Here is a 26058-nt window from a genome sequence, read left to right on the forward strand (position 1 = left end):
GTCTCTTGGTTAAACTGCTGATATTACCTCCCTACTGTCTCTCCCCTCTCTCCCCTCTCAAATGCATCAAGCACACATCATAGTAAATATTCTACAACAGAGTGGGCCAAGTCTTCTTCCTACTTACTTGCATTCATTGGGTTCTCCCATCAGGTCCAAATTCCTTAACACATTATACTCTTGCCAGTCACATCTCCTGCCCTATGAATCTGTGACACTGGCTATTCCTTGAACAAGCCTTGTCCTTTCTTGTATTTCCTTTGGACTGGAAAGGAAATGCCTGCTAATTCCAGTCTCTGAATGGGCAAGTCACATCCATTTTGCAATGCCACCACCTCCATAAAGGTCTTTCTCGACAGTCTCATACCTAGTAAAAGTATTGTTCTTTTTCCTTGGTTCCCACAGTGCAGCAATGTAACTCTCTTATAGCTATTGCCATTTGATATGTTTACTTCCCTTTGATTGTGAAGTCCTCAAGAATAGTACTGTGTTCTTACTAGTTCTTTTTCTCTAGGACCTGGTATACTGCATGAACATAACAGGTGCTCAATAATTATTAGTTGACAAGTGAATAAATTCTGCTTAGAGTTTTTGCTTTTAAAACTTTTAATTATCCCTTTCTTTGTATATAATCTACCTCTGTTTTATGCTGATTAACAAATATGTATTAGTAATCATAATCATTGTATACCTGTTTAAATTAAGGAAACAATTAATGAAAAATATTAATGAAAGGGTGCAAAATTCTTTGCTAAATGTGGCAGTTTGAGATTATTTATGATAAGGATTATTTGTAAACCAGTCTGTTCTTCTGAGCATGATACTCTTTGATTACATTAAATTCAAAGGTTTTATGTTTACTTGATTAAATCAAGACTTGGCTTTGATTCGACCATGTTGTTAGGGCGACTCAGGGGTGAGTCCCTGCCCCCTTGGTAGGCTATATAAATGGACACTCACATAGAAGAAGATACCTGGGAATAGAGAAAGCTCCATAGACATGAAGAGGAGAGAAGTCTGATCCTGGGGAGAGCTGAACCACTTGCCTGAGAGTTTGCAACTGAAGAGAACAGAGCAGCTGAGTCCTAAGCCAGCCTACAGTTGAGATTGAAAGAAGCTGGGTCCACAGGGCCTTAGGAAGGAAGAGGAAGGCTGAACCCTCACAGACGTCGCCCACCATCTGGCTTCAACATGTGGCAACAGAGTTTGGTAAGGAAATAACCTTGAGTTGGACTCTTTAGGGCCTTGTAACTATAAACTTTTACTCCAAATAAATACGCTTTATAAAAGTCAACAGATTTCTGGTACTTTGCATCAGCATGCCTTTGGCTAGCTAATACACAAATTATCTTTATTTTAAAAATACCTTTGCATTGAAACTGCAGCAAAAATAGCAATGTTCTTTTATAAAATTTATTTTAAAATTCAGATGTAGTCAAATCTTTTTGAAATAAATTTGAATTCCTAAATATAAATACATGCATTTTTCATAATAAACACTCATAAATACTTTGGGCTGTGTCTTGATTAAATTTGAGAAGTTTCTAATACCACACTCATCTACAAGATTAAGTATTATTTGATGATGATCTTAATTCAAAAAATAACATTTGAGAGGCAGCATAGTATGGTGGCTAAACAAGCTGATTTGAGTCATACTATCTGGGTTTAAATATCAGCTCCACAAATTATTAATTGAATAACTTTGAGCAAGTTGGTGAACATTCCTGTGCCTCAATTTCTTTATCTTTTAAATGGAGAGAATAATGACAACCTTCCTCATAAGATTGCCTTATTTAATAACTTATTAAATAAGTTAATAAGTAAGATCAGTAAGTATTAGCTATCATTACAATTATTATTCCCAAATTACTGCAATCTCTTCACTTTCTCCATGCTCTGTGAAACCCTGCTTACTTAATAACTGCTTTAGGATGTTTATCCTTTTAGGACTATATTCTATTTTAAATGGCAACTTCAGCTGGAATCTCGGAGGTACAGAAGACAGTTGAATTTAAATTACAACTGAGGGAGAGTTGGAAATTGGAAGCTAAGTTGAACTTCCTATTTCTTTTGTGCAAAAGTCCTTGTCCAAAGCAGCAGTCAGTATGTAAAAATAGTGCAATAGTTAAACTATGAAAGCTTGCTTAGACTATAAACTAAATTAGGTTGGCCGTACCAAAACGAATCATATATTCAAAGATTCCACTTACAAATAAGTTTATTCACAGGATTGGGGGTTAAGACTTGAACATATCTTTTGTTGAGACATGATACAATCCATAACATAGGTGTATGTTTTAGATGGTGCAAAGATTTATTTGTAAGCAGACATAAGGAATTCATAAAGAATTCCTGAAAAGTGGACTAAGGAATGAGGGAAAAAGAGGTTCACTAATGGTGCTCTTTATGATAGAGTTTGCGCAGGAGCTTTTTTTGGAGAGTGTGAGTTTCATATGTTCATAGAATAATGTATAATTTATTTTATTATTACATGTGCAAAATGAATAGAAAATAAATCTTCAGAATCTTCTGAGAGAGTGAATTTTGACCCTGTACTTGTGTATTTTGGAGTGATTTTATGCACTAGTTACTAGCTCAGGGATCTGATATTATCCATATGTACATCTATTTTCATGTTACTCCTTCAGCCTTACTTTTTAAATCTTTTCATTTATTTTTCTTTCCTATCAATAAGTCTATTTGCATAAATCTTAAGACCTGGGAATAGATAAAAGAGAAGTGGCTACCACAAGTTCAAGACATTCATGCTGTGATCTAAAATAACTGTTGAGTGGTCAACAGTTTTTTTCTCAGATTAATTAGAATTATCCTTTGTGATTCTATCTAAAGAGTTCTTTTTCTCTCAGAGTCATAGATATCAGTGTCTTTTGAGCTAAAGATCTAAGTTGCTAACACCAGTTAGAGGGAAGGAGAGATGAGGCTGAATGAATGATGCTATTAATATTTTCTCTCTCTAATCATACCTCTGCCTGCCTGTTAGCTTCTTGACTGGACACTTTTCAGTAACTATCGGAAGTTAAATCCATATACTAAATATATGAAGAGGATATAGTTTGAGGGTCTTTTAAAATAGCTTACTTGGACTCAAATCTTAATTCTGCCATTTAAAAACTTTATGAGGGAAGCAGACGGCTCAAGTGATAGGGCTTCTGTCCACCATATAGGAGGACCTGGGTGTGATCCCTGGGGCCTCCTGGTGAATAGAAGAGAAAGCATGCCTGTGTGGTGAGCCAGTGCCCACGCAGCGAACCAGCGCCCATGCGGCGAGCCGAGTGCTCACACAGGTGTCTGCATGGCAAGCCGAGTGTCCGTGTGGTGAATCAGTGCCCACTCAAATGAGTCACACAGCAAGATGATGATGCAACAAAAGAGAGACCCAGGGGAGAGTCAAGGTGAAGAACAGCAGAGACCAGGAACTGAGGTGGCACAGGTGACAGGGAAGAGTTCTCCACATCAGACGTCCCCAGGATTGAATCCCAGTGAATCCCAGAGGAGAAAAAGCAGGAAGAGAAGACAAAAAGAGAGAGAGAGAGAAATAGAGATACAGAAGATCACACAGTGAACGAACACAGACAGCAAAAAACAGCAGGGTGGGGGAAGGGGAGGGAGAGGAGAAGGAAAAAAAGCTTTATGACTAGGACATTTTTAGTCCTCGTTAAACCTCAGTTTCCTCATCTGTAAAATGGGAATAATAATAGTACATGGCAAAGAGTGTTGTCCTGTGGCCTGAGATAATAATTGTATGTTACTAGTGTATGGCTCACAAATGTTTAAAAAATATTGATTATTATCTTTACCTGTTATCAGTTCTGTCATTAAACTAGCCCCTTTGATGTATAACCCAGCCCTTCTCTTAGACTCTGTATTGACTCTTAGACTCTCCAAAACCTTTGTTGGTAACTTACAACCTCAAATAGAGAAAAGATGTTACAGTATTTTCAATTTTACTGTTTAAAATTGGTCAATAGCAGAACAATTATTAGTTCAACCCTGCATTCTAATAATGGCAAAGAAATACCCCTATAATCCCTACTAAATTTCCTAGAAAAAAGATTTCTCTTTAGATTAAGATAGGCATTTTCACACAGATTTTCCCAGTTTCTATAGTGGGCCAGTTCTCTTAATGATCCCAAAATCATCTCATGAGTTTTATGACTATAGTTTTCTATTTAAGTATAATAATAAAACAATTTTTGCATAGCATTTTCTGACCAGGCACTAATGCCATAGAGATTATGACAGGAAACTCTGGAAATATTAATAGAATTCTCTCCTAATTAAGATAATTTTCTCTGAAATTTTTAGTTTTTGTTTGGACTGTTATAAGTAGAGATTATGATTTTGGAATCTGATAAACGTGCTTTAAACTTTGATTCTGACACTTTCTTCTTGTGTAATCTTAGAGAGCATTAGTTCTTCAAGACACTCAATAGGATTTGGTGAGGTTTAAACATGATTACATACATAAAACACTTAGCTCAATATCGGGCACAGAGTTGGCATGTGGCAAATGCTATTTCTAATTTATTTAAGATTTGTGCCTTGCCTTGCCTGCTCTGAATTTATAGTGGAAATGAAATGTGAGACCATACTTAGAGATTTAGAGTTTACACAGATCTGGCTCCTGATGGACTATAAAGAAGGAAGCAGAGCAAAAATTTACCTTTTATTACGAGCATTTTCTTTCTAGCCTGTGTGTTCCAGTGGATTTCTGCCATATCTCCTACTGTGATAAATGCTAATTTTCAAAATGAACTCCTTTCTTCTTTGAGAACTGAACAGTAATATTTTTATTTCCTGACTTAAATATTTCAAATTTGGGATGACCTTGGTGAGCATTTAAGCAACAATCATTGACTTTAAATTCCCCAGAAAAGAGAATGGAGCTTCTTTGGACCCAAGGGCAGGTTAGTAAAAGATGCCATAGCATAATAGTTAATCCTTACCTGATACAAGCACTCTGAAACAAACTACAAATCTCTGCTGTTGCTCAGAAGCCCAGTTCTTAGTCATATGAGTGAGAACTTAATCTTGATTCTGCCACTGAGTACCTCCCAGTACTGTCTCTTCATCCTCTTTAAGTTCTGAGAGGACGTGAGCCTTGAGGAGAGAGCTCTTAGACTTCTGTAGAAACATTATTCAGGTTAGCTTGACTCTTCAGTCTATTAATTTATATTAGAGGTTCCTACCTTCACTTCTCCTTTCTTGTGCTGCTTTATTCTCTGAGTTCCATAAATAGATTCTCTGCAAAATGTGTGCTAGCTGACTAGATTATGTTCTAAAATATTTCACATATAAGGGATAGAGTCCTTGAAAAGTTATAAGATGATGCAGAAAAGATATTCCAAGGATGAGCAGATGCAAATTTTTCTGCGATTTTTCTGATCTGTAAACAAAATGGTCAGAAGCTGTTCCTGAAATAGTTTCTTATGATTCAAAACATATTGTTGTGCTGTTTAAACATGTGCATTAATTTGGGGTTATATTTCAGTTATCATAGATCAAGATTTTATGAAATTGTGAGCATTTGATTTATAGTGACACAAATTGTTTTATGGAACTCCACATAAAAAGGAGGTATGTTATAAATGAGAGCAGCACATACCTGGTTTGGAGCTATAAAACAGGTTTATAATTCATTTAGGATGTTCAGTTTATCAGTTCATTTAGATATGGTAACTCTTTATTATCCAGAACTCTAAGTCATTAATACCATTATTTCTGACACATTCCTTCTGGCAATAAATGCAGATATTCTACTTGATTTGATATTAGAGTATTTGGGTAAGCATCACTCCTTAAAATGTGAATCAAGTTATATCACTGCAGGTTCTCATTAAGGTTTTAAAATATAATAGGCTGTAACTGGAATGACATTCCAATAATCAAGTTGAGGTGGAACCTTACCTGTTTGGTCTCATCCTTTCTGAACTATGGATTGGGACATACATTTTAGAGGTTGTTTTAACTGGAATACATATTTGACACTTGCATTTTACAGATGTGCAAATCACAGATTGGATGGCAGGCTTGTCCAAGATCATACAGCTACTCCGTAACAGAGCTGTGACTCCCAGTACCACCGGTGCTCTTTGTATTTAACTACTTCTCATTACTTTCTTCTAAAAAATATTTTTTAAAAAATGTGGATCTGCAAGAGACCTAGACGAGGACCTTGTGTAGGCTATACAGTTTGGAGGTCATTACACAGAGGAGGAGGAAGGGGAGGGGAGAGTGAGGCAGAGAACGAGGTCTCTGCAGTGGATGCTGGGGGCTTGATCTGATTAAGACTTCCTGAGAGGTGAACAGAATGTATCCCAGGTTGTTGGTCCCAGGAGTCCAGCCTGGCGTACTTGGTAGCATTGGCTACTGTCCTTTATTGGTTGAAGATTGTCCCTGAGGATATTAAGTCATCTGGCACTTCCAGGCTGGGCTTGTTCAAGGGGCTGTGCCGGCTGTCTTGGAGATGGAAGAGACCATGGCCCTAAACTTTAGTTTGCTGCCAAAACAACTCAAGTCTGAGCTCATTGGGAACTGGTCCTTGCAACTGTGACTGAAAAATCAAAGGTGGGTGGAGGGAATGGGCACAGGGCACCTGTACAGCTGGATGAGTTTCTTTTACTAGTATGTTATTGCACTGCACAAAATTGTTGACTCAGGACTTTCCAAACCTAAGTCAGGAATATTTATTCTGGTTATTTTACATGAATTTCCTAAAATGGAGACCTCGTATATGTGAATTCATACTAGCAGGTGAGGATGCTTAAAGTTTCTGAACCCTGAAATTATTTTTCAACATTTTCTCTATATAATTCTCTTCTGGCCTCTGCCCTACTTCTCCCTTTTACCCCTATTCAGTTAATATGCCCTGGCTACTTCTCCTTTGTCTCTACCCTCCATGACTCATATCTTTATACTTGCATTCATCTTCCTTTTTTTTTCCCTAGTTCTCATCTCCTAGTTCACCTCTTTGTCCTCTTCTAGCAATAAATTTTCCATCCTCTATATAGATATATTTAAATACAATTCTAGTCTTTTGAAACTGAAGAGTGAATGTTGATAGTCTCTTCTGCTAATTAACTTCTGAAACACTCTTAACTTACCAGTCCAATAAATGGAGACATTCCCCTGTTCTAAGTAGAGCTGGAAGGAACTTTAGAGATGATCTAGGCTGTTCCCACTTTAATTTTCAAGTGAAGAAAGTGAAATATAAGGAAAGGTTAAGCAAGCTGCCCAGTTCCCACAGCTAATAATGGCAGAGCTGGATTAATACTCGGGGACCTTCCCAGTGCATCATAATTCCAGTCATATATAAATTATTAATTAGTGTCAATGTCTGTAACTTGCAACCTGTTGCTGACCAGGAACTAGAACTAGAACTAGAACTATTTATTTGATTTATACTATTCCTTCAAGTTTTCATTTGAGGCTAAATAACTTCTGCATACTTTATTTTTGTTCCTTGATCTGTCTCAGCATCAGAAAATGAATACTTTACCAAAGTTACACAATTCCTCTTACTTCCTTTAGAAGGCAACCCTCTAAATACACATTAGTAAAATTAACAGGCAAAAGCTATTCCGGAACAAAATTATTGGAGGGCAATTTGATGATACATCATGCAGAGAGAGAACTCTAGAAATGTTTACACAGTTGGGTTCAGTAATTTCCCTGCTAGAATGTATTTTGTACACACAAACAAAGACTATATAAGGATATCCATACCACCATAATTTATAATTATATGTTGTAAACATCTTTCTTTGTTTCCTGACTGCCAAAACAAATTCCACACAGGGACTGACTTAATAACAGGCGTCTATTGGTTCATGGTTTCAGAGGCTAGACGTCTTACTTCTTCCTGGGGTTGAAGGAATCCCAGTTTGTCAGCAGTCCCTGGGTTCCCTGGTTTTCCCATCATATGGCCATGTCCCCTTCTTTCTCTTGGGGTTTTTACTTCCAGCTTCTGCTCTTCCGAATGGCTTTCTCTTCATAAAGCCTTCCTTGATAGAATTAAAGCCGAATCTCATTCATTTTGGACTATACCTTAACAAAAATTAACATCTTCAAAAGGCCCTATCTGCAATGGGACCACAGAAGTGGATTAAGATTAAGAACATGTTTTTTTCTAGGGTGCATAATTCAACCTACCATAACAGTTTAGGTGTCTATTAATAGGGCTTAGACTTAAAAATAATTATATGCATTGGAATACTTTGTAGACATTAAATCATGTTTACATAGAAGACTTAATTACACAAAGCTTTAATATCAAGAGGAAAAATAGACGATTGCATGGTCCTGATTTTGTTACATATATCATCTATATAATTTGCTTTTCTCTCTCTTTCTCTAGAGTCACTACCAGGTGAGCTTGTGGTTGGTTTTTATCTTCTCTATAAAACCTTTCAAACTTTTCTTAACATATATTCCCTTCGTAATCAGAAAAAAAATGCTGTTTTTTTGAGTTAGATGTAGTAAGTGTACAAATCTTAAATATATAGCTTGATGAATTTTTGCATATGTATATATTCGAGTAGCCACTACAGAGACCTAGACCCAGAACATTTCCAGGATCCCAGAAGCTGCCGTTGGACCTCCTCTGCCAATACACCCCCAAAGGTAACAACTCTTTGGCCTTCTGAAATCATAATTTAGTTTTGCCTCTTCTGAATCATATAAATGAAATCATACAATAAATATGTTTTTTTTTTTGTTTGTTTCTGATTCTTATACTCAACATTATGTCTGTAAGTTCCATCCACATTACCTGTGGATGTGGTCCAATCTCTTTCATTGCTTATAGTAGTACCTTGGATGAATATACTCAAATAGATTTAATAATTCTACTCATGATACACATTGGTGGTGTTCTATTTTTTTGCCTTTTTTTGAGCTCTTGTGTTTGACTTTTAGTGGATACTTATTTATATATATCACTAGGTCAAAGACTCAATGTTGCTTAGCTTTAGTAGATACTGCTAAATATTTATCCAAAATTATTTTAATTTACGCTCCTATTAGGATTGTTTGAGTATTCAGGTGTTGCAGGTGCTAGCTTGTATTGCCAGCCTTTTAAATTTTAGCCTTTATACTGGGTGTTTAGAAATCTCACTATTCTAAACTGAATTTCCCTGATGAAAAGTGATGTTGAACATATTTGCCTTTATTTTTTGACCAATGAATATCTTCTTTCCTGAGGCGCTTGTTCAAGTCTGTTGTCCTTTTTTGAAAACTGGGTTCTTTTTCTTACTGATTTTATAGGAGTTCTTTATGTGAGTCCTCTGTTGGATATATAAATTGTAATGTCTTCCCTCCATCTCTGACTGACCTTTTTACTCTCTTAGTGGTGTCTTTATATAGCAGAAGATTTTAAATTTGAATGGAATTCAATATATCAACTTTTTATTTTTATAATTAGTGCTTTTTTTGGTGTGTCCTGTTTAAGAAGTCTTTGCTGACCCCAGGGACATTATTCCCCTTATTTATTTCCTAGATTCAATTTTTACTCATTTATATTTAGGTCTGTGAACTATTAAGATATGGCATCAAAGTAAAGTTTGAGGTTCATTTTATTTTCCAAATACATACTTAATTGACCCACACTATCATTGCATTGCAGTGGCACCTTTATCATAAACCAGTATAAAAATATATGATTTATTCTTTTTTTTAAAAAATGGAAGAAACTGTGTTCATAGTATATAATCAGAATATCAGCTTAAATAACAGCAAAGCAAGAAGAATTCAGAACTCTGAATTTCTTATACTAATACTAGGAAGTTATTATGAAATTGCACATAGATAATTGTATTAGTCAGCCAAAGGGGTGCTGATGCAAAATACCAGAAATCAGTTGGCTTTTATAAAGTATTTATTTGGGGTAGAAGCTTACAGTTACCAGGCCATAAAGCATAATCACTTCCCTCATCAGAGTCTTTTGCCACGTGTTGGAGCAAGATGGGTGCCGTCATCTGCCAGGGTTCAGGCTTCCTGGGTTCCTCTCTTTCCAGGGCTCATTTCTCTCTGGGCTCAGCTGCTCTGCTTTCTCCACAAGGCCAGCAACAGATATCAGGTGAATGGCTGCCTCTCTCTCCCAAGGCCTCTGCCTATGTTTAATGGAAACTTCTTTCATTCCTCACATATCTGCTTCTCTGTGTGTTTACTTTCTGAGCTCCAAGATCAAAACTCCAACTAACTCCTGTGTTTCATTGTTTTCTCTGTGAGTCCCCACCCACCAAGAGGGCAAGGACTCAATGTCCTACTGATGTGGCGCAATCAAAGCCTTAATCATTATTTAATTAAGTAAAAGTGAAACCTCTGAATCCAGAATAATCTAATATGCCCAGAGGAAAAGATCAGTTTACAAACATAATCCAATATCTCTTTTTGGAGTTCATAAACAATATCAAACTGCTACAGGAGTACTGATGCAAAATACCAGAAATTGGTTTGTTTTTAAAAAAGGGTATTTATTTGGGGTAGAAACATCAAGGCCCTAAAAAGTCCAAGTCAAGGTACCATAAGAGGTACTTTCTTACCTAGAGTCTATTGCCATGTGTTGATGCAAGATGGTGAGTGATGTCTGAGAGGGTTCAGTCTTCCTCCTCCTCCCAAGACTCCATGGTCCCAGGTTCTTCCAGTTTCACTTGCAGGTCAGAACAAGTCTTTTCTCTCTCCTGGGGCCCATTTCTCTCCGGGCTCAGGTGCTCAGCTCATGCTACAAGATCACTTGTAAACCGTCAAGCGAATGGCTCATCTCTCTTCCCCGGGCCTCTGCCGTGTCTAATGGTGCCTTCTCCCTTTCCTCACATATCTGCTTCTCTGTGTACTTACTTCCCAGGTTCCAGTATCAAAACTCCAACTAACTCCTTGCTGTTTAGTTTTCTCTGTGAGTTTCTGTCTACCAAGGGGGCAGGGACTTTGCATCCCACTGATGTGACCCAGTCAAAGCCCTAATCCCAACTCAAGTAACAGTGAAACCTCTGAAGTTAATACAATCTAATATGGCCAAAGGAACGGGCCAGTTTACAAATATATTCTAATACCTATTTTTGAAATTTATAAACAATATAAAACTGCTACAATAATGCAATACTATTTCTCTATTATAAAGTTTCTCTACAATGAAGTTTTTAAGGGTAAGAATGAAAACCCATTTGATGTCTGGTTGGGCTGTCAGATGCTAGATTCTTGTGGTTGCAACACATTTGTAGCACATTTCCCTGGATTACAGCTAAACCATAATCCAGTATAACATGGATTTGGGAAAGGCTATCTGTTAGATACTTCTTGATATTCTGAAGTCCCTATATTGTTTTACCTACATCTTTGACTCTCATAAAATTATAGTGAATTAGATTATGCAAAAGTCTAAATTTATGGTGAAAATATTTTAATTTTAGGACATCATACCAGATAAAATATAATACACTTATTATTTACCTTTCAACCAGCAGTTCCATAAGTTTCAAACAATAGATCTAATATGTTACCTTCTATACATAGTGCATAAGAAGCACTTGGAAGGACATGATGGTTATCTTCACATGTGGTAACAAGTCAAATACAATGAAAATTAGAATATGGTATAGATAGATCCAGAGGACATAACTATTACCACTGACTAGAATTAATAGGGATATTCACCTTAGCTCAATATAAGGCAAAGCATTTACAGATTTAAAGTGTGGTCTCAAAATAGAAGGAGTTGTTTCATGTGGTCACAAACTCCCTATAGAAAAGTTAAGACTGGAGAGCCAATGTCAGATATGATGAAGAATAGATTTCTTAATTGGATTGGCAATGGTCTAAACTTTCCTAATAATTTCAAGAGGCAATATATGATTCTCAGTACAGAATACAATTTGGTAATGATGTGTTTATAGTTCATCATTCTTAATTTCAGAAGAAGAAGCAAAAGTCAGATAGTATGATAATCTATACAAAATAATATTTATTGGGTCTGCCTGATTTGGAGATGCTTACCCTATGTTGGCAAGGCTGTATTTTGGTTCTTTTGGAACACAATGAAATAGATGTTGTAAACAAAAGACAGGACCTGTTTCTGCTTCCATTTATTTCCAATGCAAAAAACTGATCTTAATCCCCAGATAGAATCTTTATTTTTCAATAGTCCAAATGGTCCTGGGTCCTGGAGTTTTTGTAATTCTCTTTAAGAAAGGGGATGTGACAAAGGGCTTGGCTGTGACACAGCCAAAAGTTTGTAATCAGAGATAAGCAATCCATCTAGGAAGTGAAGAGTTAAGCTTGGATTAGAAAATATAAGCTGTGTGGTCTATTTCTGCAAATGAGGGGATAGAAGTTGGCATCCTTTGCTGAGGAAGTACAGTCACAGTCTTTTAGAATCTCGTTTGCTCTTCACAAGCTAAAGAAATTGTTATGTTTAATGGCAGTGTTGGAGATGAAGGTTCTTAAACTCCATGTAGCAATTATCCTGAGAGTGTCCCATAATGTAGGCTCAGTGCCATATTTTAAATTTATACAGTCATGGTAATAAAGCTGATAATCACAGAAAAGGTAGAGATTCACATTGGGTTATCTATAAAACCAATGAATTATAAGACAGTCTAGGATATCAGATTTATAATTTTCTCTCTAAAAGTGTTTTATCTTTCAAACTTCTTTATAAATGTTGAGACATTTTTGTTGATACTGACACATTTACACTATTTAATCAACATAGTTACATGTTAGGAGAGAGATTTTCCAGGACAAATGTGTACAGTCCTCAAGGCTGACTCCGTGTGTGTGTGTGTGTGTGTGTGTGTGTGTGTGTATGTTTCACTTAAAACCATGTAATCATACAGTGTTCAGGATTTCCCTTCTTCATGTGTATGTCTGGGCCTACCTCTGACCTTGGGCTTTTAAGGGAAACATATAATTGCTCACCTTAGAAGTAATTCTGACTTCTGCCACAGTAGGGGTGGTGGAGTAAATAATTAAAGCTGCCTTCATGAAAAGCTTTCCACAGCAGGAAAGGAATAAAATCCTTGAGAAGAAAAACCACTAAATCACACAGTGAGAAATTAGGAAAAAAATAACAGTGAGCAAGCCATCATAAATAGTGCCTCGAGGACATGAATGACATTTAAAAACAGGACTCAATTTCAGGACAGTGAAAACATTTCAGTGGATTTCCAGGCTGTCAGCAGTTTTAGCATCAACTCCCCCCCTGGTGTTATATACTTATATTTTTACAAATCTTGGTATCATACTTACATTGCTTGTAAGGAAGCTGCTGATAGCAAAGCCAATGTGCTACACACATTGATCAGACTCCTTCACACTTCATCAAGTCACTTTGTCATATATTACTCGATGAATAAGTAGATAATCCATATTTGAGAAATATAGCCTCTGTAGTCATGAACAAAAATAAAAATACAAGATATTATGAATTTGCTATGGGTTTTACTAACACACTGTGGCAGTTCAAAGGAGAGTGGAGTAGCACCCAATCCTCAGAACTGCCTCCAACCTGCATCCAACATCACCAGCCTATGTTACATTTATTAAGCATTTTTTACATGCCAGGCACCACTCTAACCTCTTCATAGGTCTTACTCTCTGATTTATTGCTTCTCGGCCTTTTGGCTAAGATAAAGTGTAGTAACTCTCTGATTTGTCACTTCCATTCTATGAGGGAGGTCCTTTCATTATCTTCATTTTATGAGAAGGTCAGTGAGGAAGGGAGAGGTTATTGACTTGCCCAAAATCACACACCTGGCAGAACCGAGGTGGTCTGACTCCAAAGACATACTTTCAGCCACTAAAAATGATTTCTAGGTTTTGGCCAAGAAGGGAAAAGATCTGGTTGCAGACTTTATGTTTACAACAGCATTGCTAGATCTCCTTTATGCAATTGCTTGTAGATTGTTTAATGCCCTTGGCAGGCAGCTGACAGAAGTGTGGCCCTTGGTTTATACCCCCTGAGTATAACCTCCTTCAGTTATCACACCTGTGTAATAAGTGTGCACATGGGGTTGAAGAGATCTGTGGGCCAGGGTTTACCTGTTTGTGTGTCCGACCATGATTTGCCTGTGGCAATGGTGGACATGTGGGTGTTGAACAGCATCTAAGGGAAATGTGGGGCTGCATCAACTATTTTTCGTTTTAGTTGCAGAATGTGAAGTAGAGTTTTTAAGTAAGGGAACAAGTTACGAAATAACTAAAAACAAAAAACAAAAAAACTAAAATAGAGACTAGATTCCGGTGCCAGCAAAGAATACTCTCCTTTAAGACTTTGAATTTGAAAGAATTTCTTTTTTTCCATACTTTAATGTGAGGATTGTAAGACTTTGGTATTTTTTATTTTGCAATTTTTATAAATGGAAGAAATTTCAATGGTTCCAAAGTGTTCAGTTATTGATGATGATGAGGGAGCAGTTATTAAACAGCCCCTGACTATGTGCCAAGCTCTGTTCTAAGGATTTTCCATCTATTAACTCATTCATTACCATATTGAATGCTTCCAGTATTTTTTTTTAAGATTTATTTATTTTATTTCTCTCTCCTTCCCCTCCCACCCCAGTTGTCTGTTCTCTGTGTCTATTTGCTGCGTGTTCTTCTTTGTCCGCTTCTCTGTTGTCAGCCACACAGGAATCTGTGTTTCTTTTTGTTGCTTCATCTTGCTGTGTCAGCTCTCTGTGTGTGCGGTGCCATTCCTGGGCAGGCTGCACTTTCTTTTGTGCTGGGCGGCTCTCCTTACGGGGTGCACTCCTTGCGCGTGGGGTTCCCCTATGCGGGGGACACCCCTGCATGGCATGGCACTCCTTGCGAGCATCAGCACTGCACGTGGGCTAACTCCACACGGGTCAAGGAGGCCTGGGGTTTGAACCATGGACCTCCCATATGGTAGATGGATGCCCTAACCACTGGGCCAAGTCTGCTTCCCACTTTCAGTATTTTGAAATGACCTTAGCTTGAGTGAAATTTAAACATCAGAAAAGATGGCTTTAGTAACTCTTTCTATTGAATGCCAGTTTGTATTAACACAGTTAGCAGAAAAAATATATGGGTTTTCAATTTTAGATGATATCTTTTCTTTCTAATCCCATGTAGCTTTGAAAATCTCCTTTTCCCTTGGTCAGCAGAGCAGATGTGATATCTCTTAGTATTTTAAACTAAGATAAAAGGCTGATGATTCATCAGGTAAGTAGCTTGTGGGTGTAATTCTTGGACAGATGCACCTAAATAGGCTATTTGTACTTTAACTGAATCATGCATTCACTTGCAAAAGAGGGGATATAGGAATTCGTGTAGAAATAGAGGCATAGAGATATTATATTGTCATGTCCTCTTATAAGTTTACTTTCTTTCCTTTCTTCTGTTTTCTCTATACTTTTCAAGTCAAGATAGCAATTCTACAAAGATACCAGCTTCTGTGGAAGACAGTACTCACTTTAAGCTGTATGCAGAAATGTTTAATGTTTAAGCTGTATGCAGAAATTTTGGAGGGAAGAAAATGCAATGATAAAAGACCATTAAAGCCCATCTATTTTAAAAATTAGATAAGAACCATATTCTTTTTTTTTCCACTCAGTTTGAAGCCATTAACAAGATGTCTGCAGACTATAGATGGGTGAAAGAAAAATTTTCAAAAATATGATGAAATTAACTTACCACAATATGCCAGTAAATATGATTACTAGGTTGTTTGTATTCAATTTTACTTTTTGAAAAACAAGTAAGAAATACTTTATTTTAGTTACATAAATTAAATTATTTTAGTAAAGCAAATAATCAGCAGAAAATTGTGTAATTCATTGCATTATGATCTTAGAGTTCTGTTGTTGTTGTTGTCATTTTTTAATACAGTTACTCTCCATGGTCTTTGTGTTTTTCTTAGCCGGGTGAGGTTTGGGGAAAGGGTGTTTATTTTGGGAACTTTCTGCTTTATGTGTCAGGAGGGATGCTAAAAGTTTAGTCAGATGTTCTGGCTTTGAAAGATCACAGTACAATGTCGGTTTTGTTCATTCCCTTTATTTATTTATTTATTCATTTACTTTTAAGTTTTTATAGTTTTATTAATCCTCTAGTGAAAAATCTGCAAAATTACCAATAGAGTCACTGAAAAATCTTTACTCCTTCTGTTATCCAACCTCCGGCTCACTTTTTGCCAGCACCAACACTGGCCTTTGCAGTCCCCCTGACTTTCTTCATTCTGTTCTTGCGTTCTTTTTGCTGTTTTCTTGAGGTCTTTTTCTTTTCATACAGGCCATGTCTTGCAAGTCTGTGTTTTGAGTTCATTTTTGCATAATCCAAGGAATCATAAATCATGCCAAAGCCAGTTGTCTTGCCGCCATCAAAATGGGTTCTGAATCCAAACACAGAGATGACATCAGGTGTGGTCTTGTACATTTTGGCTAGGTTTTCCCGAATTTCTGTCTTAGGTACTGTTGCCTTCCCAGGATGAAGGACATCGATGACCATTTGTTTCTGCTGAAGTAGTCTGTTAGTCATGAACTTCCTGGGCTGGATAGTCACAGTGTCATTCATGATGGCTGGAGTTCTTCAGGCAGCCAGGGAGGAAAAGAGGGCCACTGTTCCCCCGCCAATCATATCAAGGCGCACCGAAGGACCCCAGGCAGCGCCACCGAGGGGGCGGGGCCCGGGCCGCGGGGCTGACCGCTCCGATGCCGGACTGTGCTCATTCCCTTTAAATTCACTTCATGAGCTAAAAAGCAGCCTTGCTTCTCGGAATCTCTCTCAGGTACACAGCAGCACACTCACAACTTAAGTCAGTGACTTCATATTAGAGCCACATTTTTCTAAAGCATTTGATACTTTTGGCTCTCCTTGTCCCCTTCTTGAAATATAATATGTATTTTTTCCATTTTCCAGCAGCATCATTCTGGTTCTCCTCAAACTTCTACCATCACTCCTTTTCTGCTCTTTTTCTTGTTACCTCCCAAATGTCTGTCAGACATCATCCCCTTTCACAGCACCAACTATTTCTTATGAGCAGATATCTTTTATATTTATTTAATTCTTTCTTGACCCTCGTACTCTATTTTCAAATGCCTGCTTAACCTGTAATTTGAATTTCAACATGTTCACCAACCATTCTTTTCCCCAAAATCATTTTTTAAACTTCCCTATTAATATTAATTATATCATCATTTCCTTCATGAACTATGGTCAAAATTAGAGTCAGTTTTAATAGATCTTTCTCAATGATTCATTATAGTCACTTTTGCTACATTTTATAGATTCTACCTGGAAAGTCTCTTGCCTTTATAATCCATGGCTAGGGCTCCAGTTCAGGACTCATTCATTGCTTCTTTCCTTGACTAGGAAAATGGCTACTTACTAGTGTCTTAACTCTATATTCTCCAATTCATCTTATGCGAAACTCTCAGACTACTACTTAAAAGTTTTTAATGATATCCTCTTCAGAATTAACTATAAGCTTCCCAGCCTTGAATCCAAGGACCACTGCAATATGGCACTGAGTCTGTTCTTTCTGTCTAAATTCCTGTAATTCATCCACTATATTTATGTCCCAGTCAAATTAGATTTTTCATCATTTCCTGAACATGAGTCACATATTTCTATCATAACACACTTTTAAAGCTATTTCTTCTTCCTGGAATGACCTCACTTCTTATCTGTACTTATTCCTGTTTGCCAGTCTAGATCATGTCTATTATGACCAATTCTTTCTCCTTACCCCAACCTAACATATTTTATTCTGTCTTTGATCCTTATAGTCCTTAGTCTTTCTCTTAAAGTTCCTTGTATGAAAATCAGTTTTACAGTTTATAACAGTCTTCCAGCTCCTCAGTTCCTACACATATGTATGTATGTGTGAGTTCCTTGCAAAAACATATGAGGCCAGTTAAATGGAATTGAGTCTTCAAAAGGGTATGGGGTTTCCTTCTGGGATGATGAAAAGGTCTTGGAAATAGAGAGTAGTGACAGTTACACAACATTGTGAATGTACTAAAAGCTGCTGAACTGTACACTTTGAAACAATTAAAATGGTGAATTTTGTTATGTGAATTTTATCTCAATAAGACATTAAAAAAAAAAAAGACCATTCTGCTGTTTTATCAATCCAACTGTTTCAGGATGATTGGGAACATGGTAAGATGAGTGAATTCCATGGGCATATGCCCATTCCCACACATCATTTGCTGAGGGTGAAGTATAGCAGTGTGATATTATTTATGAGTTCCCTCAAAAAATATTTTCTTATGCTTGTAAACTAGTCTGTTCCTCTGGGTGTGATATCCTTTGATTGTACTAGATTCAGCTGAGATGTCTTTGATTAAATTATGTTAAAATTAGGGCTTTGATTTGACCACGTCATTAGGGCATGTGGGTTGAGTCCCCACCCCATTTGGTAGGCTATATAAATGGATGCTCAATCAAGGAGACACAGAAGCAGATATATGAGAAAAGAGAAAGTGCCATAGATCTGAGAGAGGATCCAGAGGCCGTTGGGAGGAAATGAGCTACTCATGTGACAGTTTACAGCTAACTTTGTGAAGAGAACAGAACAGCTGAGCCCAGAAAGAAACAAGCCCTGGAAGAGAGACAAGCCCTATGCCAGCCTACAGCTGAGCTTGGAAGAACCTGGACCCATGGAGCCTTAAGAGGGAAGAGGAGGGCTGAACCCTCACAGGTGTCACCCGCTGATTTGCTTCAACACATGGCAATGGAGTTTGGTAAGGAAGTAACCTTGAGATGGATGCTTTAGGGCCTTCTAACTGTAAACTTTTACCCCCAATAAATATCCTTTATAAAAGGCAACAGATTTCTGGTACTTTGCATCAGCACCCCTTTGGCTGGCTAATACAGGGCCCATAACTCTTCTGTATAAATTTGATGATTGCCTTTTGCATTTATAAAGAAGGCTGTTGGAATTTTGATTGGGTTTATGTTGAATCTGTAAATTGCTTTGGATAGAATTGACAGCCTAACAATATTTAGTCTTCCAATCTATGAACATGGAATAACTATCCATTTATTTAGGTCTTCTTTAATTTTTTAACAATGTTTTGTAGTTTTCCATATGCAAATTTCACATGCTTGGTTAAATTTAGTTGCTATTTTAAATGGAATACTTTTCTTGATTTCCTCTTCAGATTGTTCTTTACTAATATATAAAAACAGTAATGACTTTTACATGTTGATATCATACCCTGCCACATTTCTGAGATAAATTTTTAACTCTAGTAGCTTCATTGTTGATTTTTGAGGATTTTTCTATATAGGATAATGTCATATGCAAACAGAGAAAGTTTTACCTCTTTCTTTAGAATTCGGATGCCCCTTATTTCTTTTTCTTGCCTAATTGTTTTGGCAAGAAGTTCCAGAACATGTCAAATAATAGCGATGACAGAGTATTCTTCCTGATCTCAGAGGAAAAGATTTCAGTCTTTCACCATTGAATATGATATTAGGTGTGGGTTTTTCATATATGCCCTTTATCATGTAAAGGCAATTTCCTTCTATTCCTTGTTTTCTAAGTGTGTTGAGTTTTTTCAAATGCATTTTTTATATTAGTTGAGATAATCATTTTAAAAAATTTTCTTTATTATGGTAGTGTATTACATTAATTGAATTTCTTCTATTGAACCACTTTTGCAAAAATGAGGTAAATTCCACCTTGATAATAATGTATAATTTTAAAAATATGCTCTTGAATTTGGTTTGCTAGTATTTTTTTGAGGATTTTTGTATCTATATTAATCAGAGATATAGATTTGTAATTTTTCTTTTCTTGTGGTATCCTTATCTATGTTGTTATCTATGTTATCTATGTTGGCTGCATAGAATGAGTTAGAGAGTGTTCCCTCCTCTTCAATTATTTTGGAAGAGTTTGAGCAAGATTGGCATTAATTTTTCTTAGAATGTTTGGTAGAATTCACTAGTGAAGCCATCTGGTCCTGAGTTTTTCTTTTTTGGGAGATTTCTGATTATTGACGCAATCTCTTAGCTTGTTATTGGTCTTTTGAAACTTTCTATTTCTTTTGAGTAGTGTAGGTAGTTTGTGTTTATCTAGAAATTTATCCATTTCACTTAGGTTATCAAATTTGTTGATGTACAGATGTTAATAGTACAATCTTATAATCCTTTTTATTTCTATGGGATTGGTAATATTATCCCCCTTTTATTTCTAAGTTTAGTTATTTGTGTACTCTTTTTTTTCCTGTCAGTTTAGCTAAGAGTTTGTTCATTTTATTGATCTTGTCATAGAACCAACTTTTGGTTTAGTTAATACTCAATTTTTTATTTTCTATTTCATTAATCTCCCCTTTATTCATTGTTATTTCATTCCTTCTGGTGGCTCTGGGTTTTGTTTGTTGTTCTTTTTCTATATCCTTCAAGTGTGAGTTTAGGTCTCTGATTTAAATATTTGTTCTTTTGTATGTCTTTCATAAGGATTGAGAAATTTTTGGTCATTATTTTCCTCAAATATTCTTTTCTATTCTCTTCTCCTTCTGGAACACCTATAACATGTATGTTTGTGCATTTCATGTTGTCAATCAATTCCCTGAAGTCCTGTTCAATTTTTTCCATATGGTTACCTTTTGTAGACAACTTTATTTTTTTTAATGCATTTCAGTCCAATATTTAGTGTCCTTCCCTTTCAGTCTAAAGAACTCCCTTTAGCATTAATTGTAGGGCAGAGTTAGTTGTTATGAATTCCCTCAGCTTTTGTTTATCTGGGAATGTCTTACTTTCCCCTCCTCCATTTTTGAAGACAGTCTCACCTGATATAGCATTCTTGACTATTAATTGTTTTCTTTCAGCTCCTTAAATATTTCCTCCCACTGCCTTCTTGCCTCCATGGTTTCTGATGAGAAATTCACACCTATCTTATTGGGTCTCCCTTGTATATAAAATATTGCTTTTCTAGTGCAGCTTTCAGAACTCTTTCCTTGTCTTATTCCTTGCCATTCAACAGTTTAATTATAATGTATCTGAGAATGGTTCTTTTCAAGTTTTTCATGTTTGGTTTCATTGGAACTTCTTGAATGTGCATATTCATGTCTTTCATTAATTTTGGGAAGTTTTATGCCATTATTTCTTTGAATATTCCTTCTGCTCTTTTTACTCTTTCTTCTCCTCCTGAGACTCCTAATATATTTATTGGTATAATTGATGGTGTCCCAGAGTTCTCTTAGGCTCTTTTTACTTTTTAAAATTCTTTTTACCTTTCTGCTCCTCAGTCTCTATCATTTCAATTGCCTTGTCTTCAAGTTCATTGATTTTTCTTCTGCCAGCCCCAATCTGCTGCTGAATTTTTCATTTCAATTATTGTGGTATTGATGCCAATATTTCTGCATGTTTCCTTCTTTAAATTTCTTTTTATTGAGATTCTCATGTTGTTTATTCATTTTTTCCCTGATGTACTTTAGTTCTTTCTCCACATTTCCCTTTATCTCCTTGAGCATATTAAAGATAATTGTTTTAAAGTCTTTTCTGCTATGCCAATGCTGGTCTTCTTTTTTGATGGCTTTTGCGTTTTGTGCAATTCCTTTGTATGGGTCATCATTTTCTGTTTCTTTGTGTATCTTTTAATCTTTTGTTTCATACTTTATATTTTAGTATTTTCAAGTGTTAACTCTAGGAACTAGTTCCTGAGGTGGCTCTTCCTTATGTTTGCATGCAGCTAATGATATGACAGAGATTTCTTTAAGTGCCAGGAGATAAGAGCAAGAAACAAACCAACTAAAAAAAATGTGTCATAATCTTTGCAAATTGGTTGGTTTCTTCAGAGTTAGCTGTCCTATCAAGAAGATCAACTTGAGACAAAAATGAAGTGCAGGGTCATTTCAATGTTTTCTGAGACTGCATTTTTCCCTGGGTATATTTGGTCCTTAAATATTTTTAAGTGTCCTGAGGGAAAGAGTTTAATTGCTTCACCAATAAACATAAAATTAAATCCTCATTTATCAAACACATCTGATTTTTTTTGTCTGAAATTGTATTATTTTAAGTTGTAATAATATTAGGCTTGACAACTAATTCTATTTCCTTGATTTTTAAAAACAAGAAGTATTAGAATATATCCCAGCTCTCTTAAGGGAAAATTAGTGTGTCAGTTTTGATTTTACTTTAAAAAAAAAAAAAAAGAAATAAACAGTGAAATAAAATATCTGTTCCCCTGCTTTAATATCAGTTAATATTTCAGAATTACTTTTTCTTTGATTCTTTATAATTTTAATTCCAGAATATGACTATCATTAAGTACTGAAAATGATTCTAATATCCTTATGTTGGAAAAGAAGCTTTCTCAGGGAAGTAATCTTAAAACAATCCAGTGATAATTGCTTGAAATTTTCCAGAACTATGTGATATTTTCTTGAGTTAGCATTTATAGACAGAAGTCTTTTCTTGATATGAAACAAACAAGACTACAAAAAAGAAGTAACATGTATCATGTATTATACACAAAATACACATTAACATTGGGTTACATTTTAAAAAATGAGTTAGAAAAGCTCAGCAAAATAAATACTCATGTTCTTCAGTTATAATTAGGTAAAATAATACTAAATAAACAAGAAGTAGCACATAATTTTTAAAAATTTATATTATATTGTCTTTAAAAATTAGGTAGTCTCTCAGCCCTTGAATGAAAACTAGGGCCTTTAGATTTCCATGAGCTAAAGGGATAAATTACACTGGAAAAAATGACAATATATTAAAAACTGGAAGAAACAAGAGGGGTAGAAAGAAAGCCAGGACTTTGGTAAATTAAAAATAGAAATAGAGGGAAGCGGAAATGACTTGACTGATAGAGCGTCCATCTACCATATGGAGGGTCCAGGGTTCGATCCCCAGGGCCTCCTGACTCGTGTGGTAAGGTGGCCCACAGGCAGAGCTGCCACATGCAAGGAGTGCTGTGTCATGCAGGCACGGCCCCACATAGGGGTGCCCCACACTCAAGGTATGTGCCCTGCAAGGCGAGGCGCCTGGCATGAAAAAAGCTCAGCCTGCCCAGGAGTGGTGCCACACACACAGAGAGCTGACACAGCAAGATGACACAGCAAAAAAGAGATACAGATTCCCAGTGCCACCTGATAATGCAAGCAGACAAAGAAGAACACACAGCAAATGGACACAGAGAGCAGACAAGGAGGGGGAAGGGGAGAGAAATAAATAAAATAAATCATTAAAAAAAAAGAAATAGAGACATTTATAAAGTTTAGGAAGCAAAGAAGAAGAAATGAAAATATTGGAGTAAGGAATAGTCTAATATAAGCCATAAATATAGAAATACAGATTTGAATAAATTAAGAATTAAGACCAAGGAAACAGAAAACATCTTTTAGCTTACCCTCTAATATTTAAAATCTTTCAGGGTTTCTCACTGTTTTGAGACAAAGTGTAAGCTCAATTTCAAGAAGTCTTTAAACAATTTGGACCCAAACCACTATTCCAGTGTAACCTTCATTTCTTTCCATGGACTTTCATTAATTTCCTTCTTCTCATATTTTCTCATCTTTAGTCATACCCAAGTATTTATCTTTCCACACCTCTTTGTCTTTTAATGTATTTACCCCCAAATTTGGAATGCCTCTTTCCTCTGTCAAGGAAATTTGTTCAAGATTTGGAAGTGTATAAAGAGATCACTGGGTATTGGCTGGAGCATCCTCTGAGGATTGGCTGAATCTATAAGAGTATGCAGAATTGAATGCATTTCTATTGCCTAGAATTTTATAACTTTGTAGTAATAGAAATTATGTTGTAGAAGATGGATAGCAATGCAAATGATTCCTGTTCATAACAATGCAAATGTATTTTGTCCAGTAGACAATATAAATCTCTATAACTCAAATAAAATATTTGACACATATTCATTTTATGCATGAATGAGAGTGATTTTAACTTTTTGAAAATTATATATTTTAGTCCATGTCTTCCCTAACATATATAAAACTCCCATTTACTCTTTAACACATAGACCAGATACCAACTTCTCAGTGGGACCTTCTCCATTTCCTTATTCAACATTAACTTTTCACTTCATTTGCTCCCAGTGAACTTTTTTTTTAAAGCTTTTATTTATTTATTTAATTGATTAATTAATTAATTTATTTTTCTCCCCTCCTCCCCTACCTGTTGTCTGCTCTCTGTGTACATTCGCTCTGTGTTCTTCTGTGTCCACCTGCATTCTTGTCAGCAGCTCCAGGAATCTGTGTCTCTTTTTGTTATGTCATCTTGCTACATTAGCTCTCCGTGTGTGTGGTGCCACTCTTGGGCAGGCTGCACTTTTCTCGCGTGGGATAGCTGTCCTTGAGAGGTGCACTCCTTGTGCGTGGGGCTTCCCTACAGGGGGGACATGCCTGTGTGGCACAGCACTCCTTGTGTGCATCAGCACTGTGTATGAGTCATCTCACCACATGGGTCAGGAGGCCCTGGGTTTGAACCCTGGACCTCCCATATGGTAGACAGATGCTCTATCAGTTGAGCCAAATCTGCTTCCCCCAGTGTACTTTTAACCAACTTCTATTACAGCACTTGCCAAATTATTGTGTATTTTTTTCTCACTAAGATTTATTAGTTCTTCAAGGACAGAAAACATGTTTTATTCATCTTCACATCATCTCCTCTTTGTCCAAGAACATAACCCACAGCATACAGATATTTGTTTGACCAATGTTTAATGATGTATGTATGTTGACATCACAGAAGAAGGTGATGGGCATATTTTAGCCATTGTTGATAAGGAGGAATAGGCTGCTCAGAGTAAAAAGCAAAATAATTTTTCCCTTGTATATTTTATGGGAAAATACAATTTAGCATAAAATTGAAGAGTTGATAAAAGCTTGATGAAGCCAGAATAACCTAGAGGAGATATGGATTAAGAGATTTGAGATTTAGAGGCCTGCACTATGGCTTTTTCCTGAATTGCTGAATTTTTCTTCTGTCATATTTTGTGCATTTATAAATTAGAGGTAATAATTATTGTTATTATCCAGACAGAATAATTCCCATAATGGGATCTTTGAGCTGAAAGTGGTCAGGAGGCAGTCTTACTTCGTTCATTTGGCTGTTAGTGAGGATGGAAGAAATTTAAAATAAATATGGCTTGAAAGAAAAAATGAAAGTGGCTTGAGCCCTCACCTTGAATTCAGGGTCTTTTTCTTGGTGATTAACATCACACTCACATCCTTTACATTTTTGTTTTTATGTTGTTTATGTGCTTTTAGGAACTAGTTTTAGTTTTTGGTGAAATAAGCACTATTAGAATGAAGAGATAGACTGTTTTAGTTTTTTTTTTTGGTCAGGTATCCTGCACAATTAAACTTAACTATGTTTGGCTACCTTAAAATTCAGATACTTTTAAAAGTGTTTGGATATTTTTATGAAGCAAAGAGTGATTTCTAGTATTTATTCCATAAGTAGGTCACTTACAAATAGTAGGCTTGAAAATCGAGAATAAATTCTGAATTTATGTTCTCCTGGCAGGTGAGAGAACACAAACTATTTACTCACACAGTTCATTGCTGTTTCCATAGCAACAGCGGCCAGTTACTGTCAGTCCACAGTTCCTTTGCCAGTTGACTTCAACAGTGAGCTCTGTGTGATGCTACCAAATGTCTGGTTTCTGTGTTTCCTATTCCAAGCAATTGTTTCTTTTTCTGAATACTAATGACTAGTCTACAAAGGATGCTGTTCAGTACCACTGAAGATGGGACTGTGAATCATATGTGGAAAAGGAGAAAGCGTTTTGCCTGTAGTGCATTAAACAATATATTTAATTGAACTCTACGTTCCCTAACTAGCTATGCCAGTAATTTATTAATAATGTTATCTTGCTATTATTAGGGACCTGGGTCTAAATGAGAAATAATAGCACATCCGTCATTATTGAGTGATGCTTTTTAAGGAAGGCTTGTTGACTCTGGCTGGCCAGCTCTGTAATGTAAATCTAAATGACTGCACATGTATGCCAGCAGAAAGATAAAACTGCAACTGAAATGCTTGCATGAGGTTTAGAATGCTTATATACTGGTTTCTTTGAAAAGGAGAAAAAGCAACTGCCTG

At 36.2% G+C, this 26058-nt stretch overlaps 1 protein-coding gene and 2 pseudogenes across 12 annotated transcripts in view; 2 read left to right on the forward strand and 1 right to left on the reverse strand.

Moving 5' to 3' along the window:
* MAPK10 (mitogen-activated protein kinase 10) overlaps positions 1 to 26058 on the forward strand; it is a 366398-nt gene that overhangs the window by 31190 nt on the left and 309150 nt on the right. The gene's annotated exons all lie outside the window — the stretch shown is intronic.
* LOC111758952 (U2 spliceosomal RNA) lies at positions 13622 to 13799 on the forward strand (annotated as a pseudogene).
* On the reverse strand, positions 16156 to 16545 carry LOC101415669 (small ribosomal subunit protein eS24 pseudogene; annotated as a pseudogene).

The sequence above is a fragment of the Dasypus novemcinctus genome, chromosome 1 (genome assembly GCF_030445035.2).
Source record: "Dasypus novemcinctus isolate mDasNov1 chromosome 1, mDasNov1.1.hap2, whole genome shotgun sequence".
Taxonomy (NCBI): domain Eukaryota; kingdom Metazoa; phylum Chordata; class Mammalia; order Cingulata; family Dasypodidae; genus Dasypus; species Dasypus novemcinctus.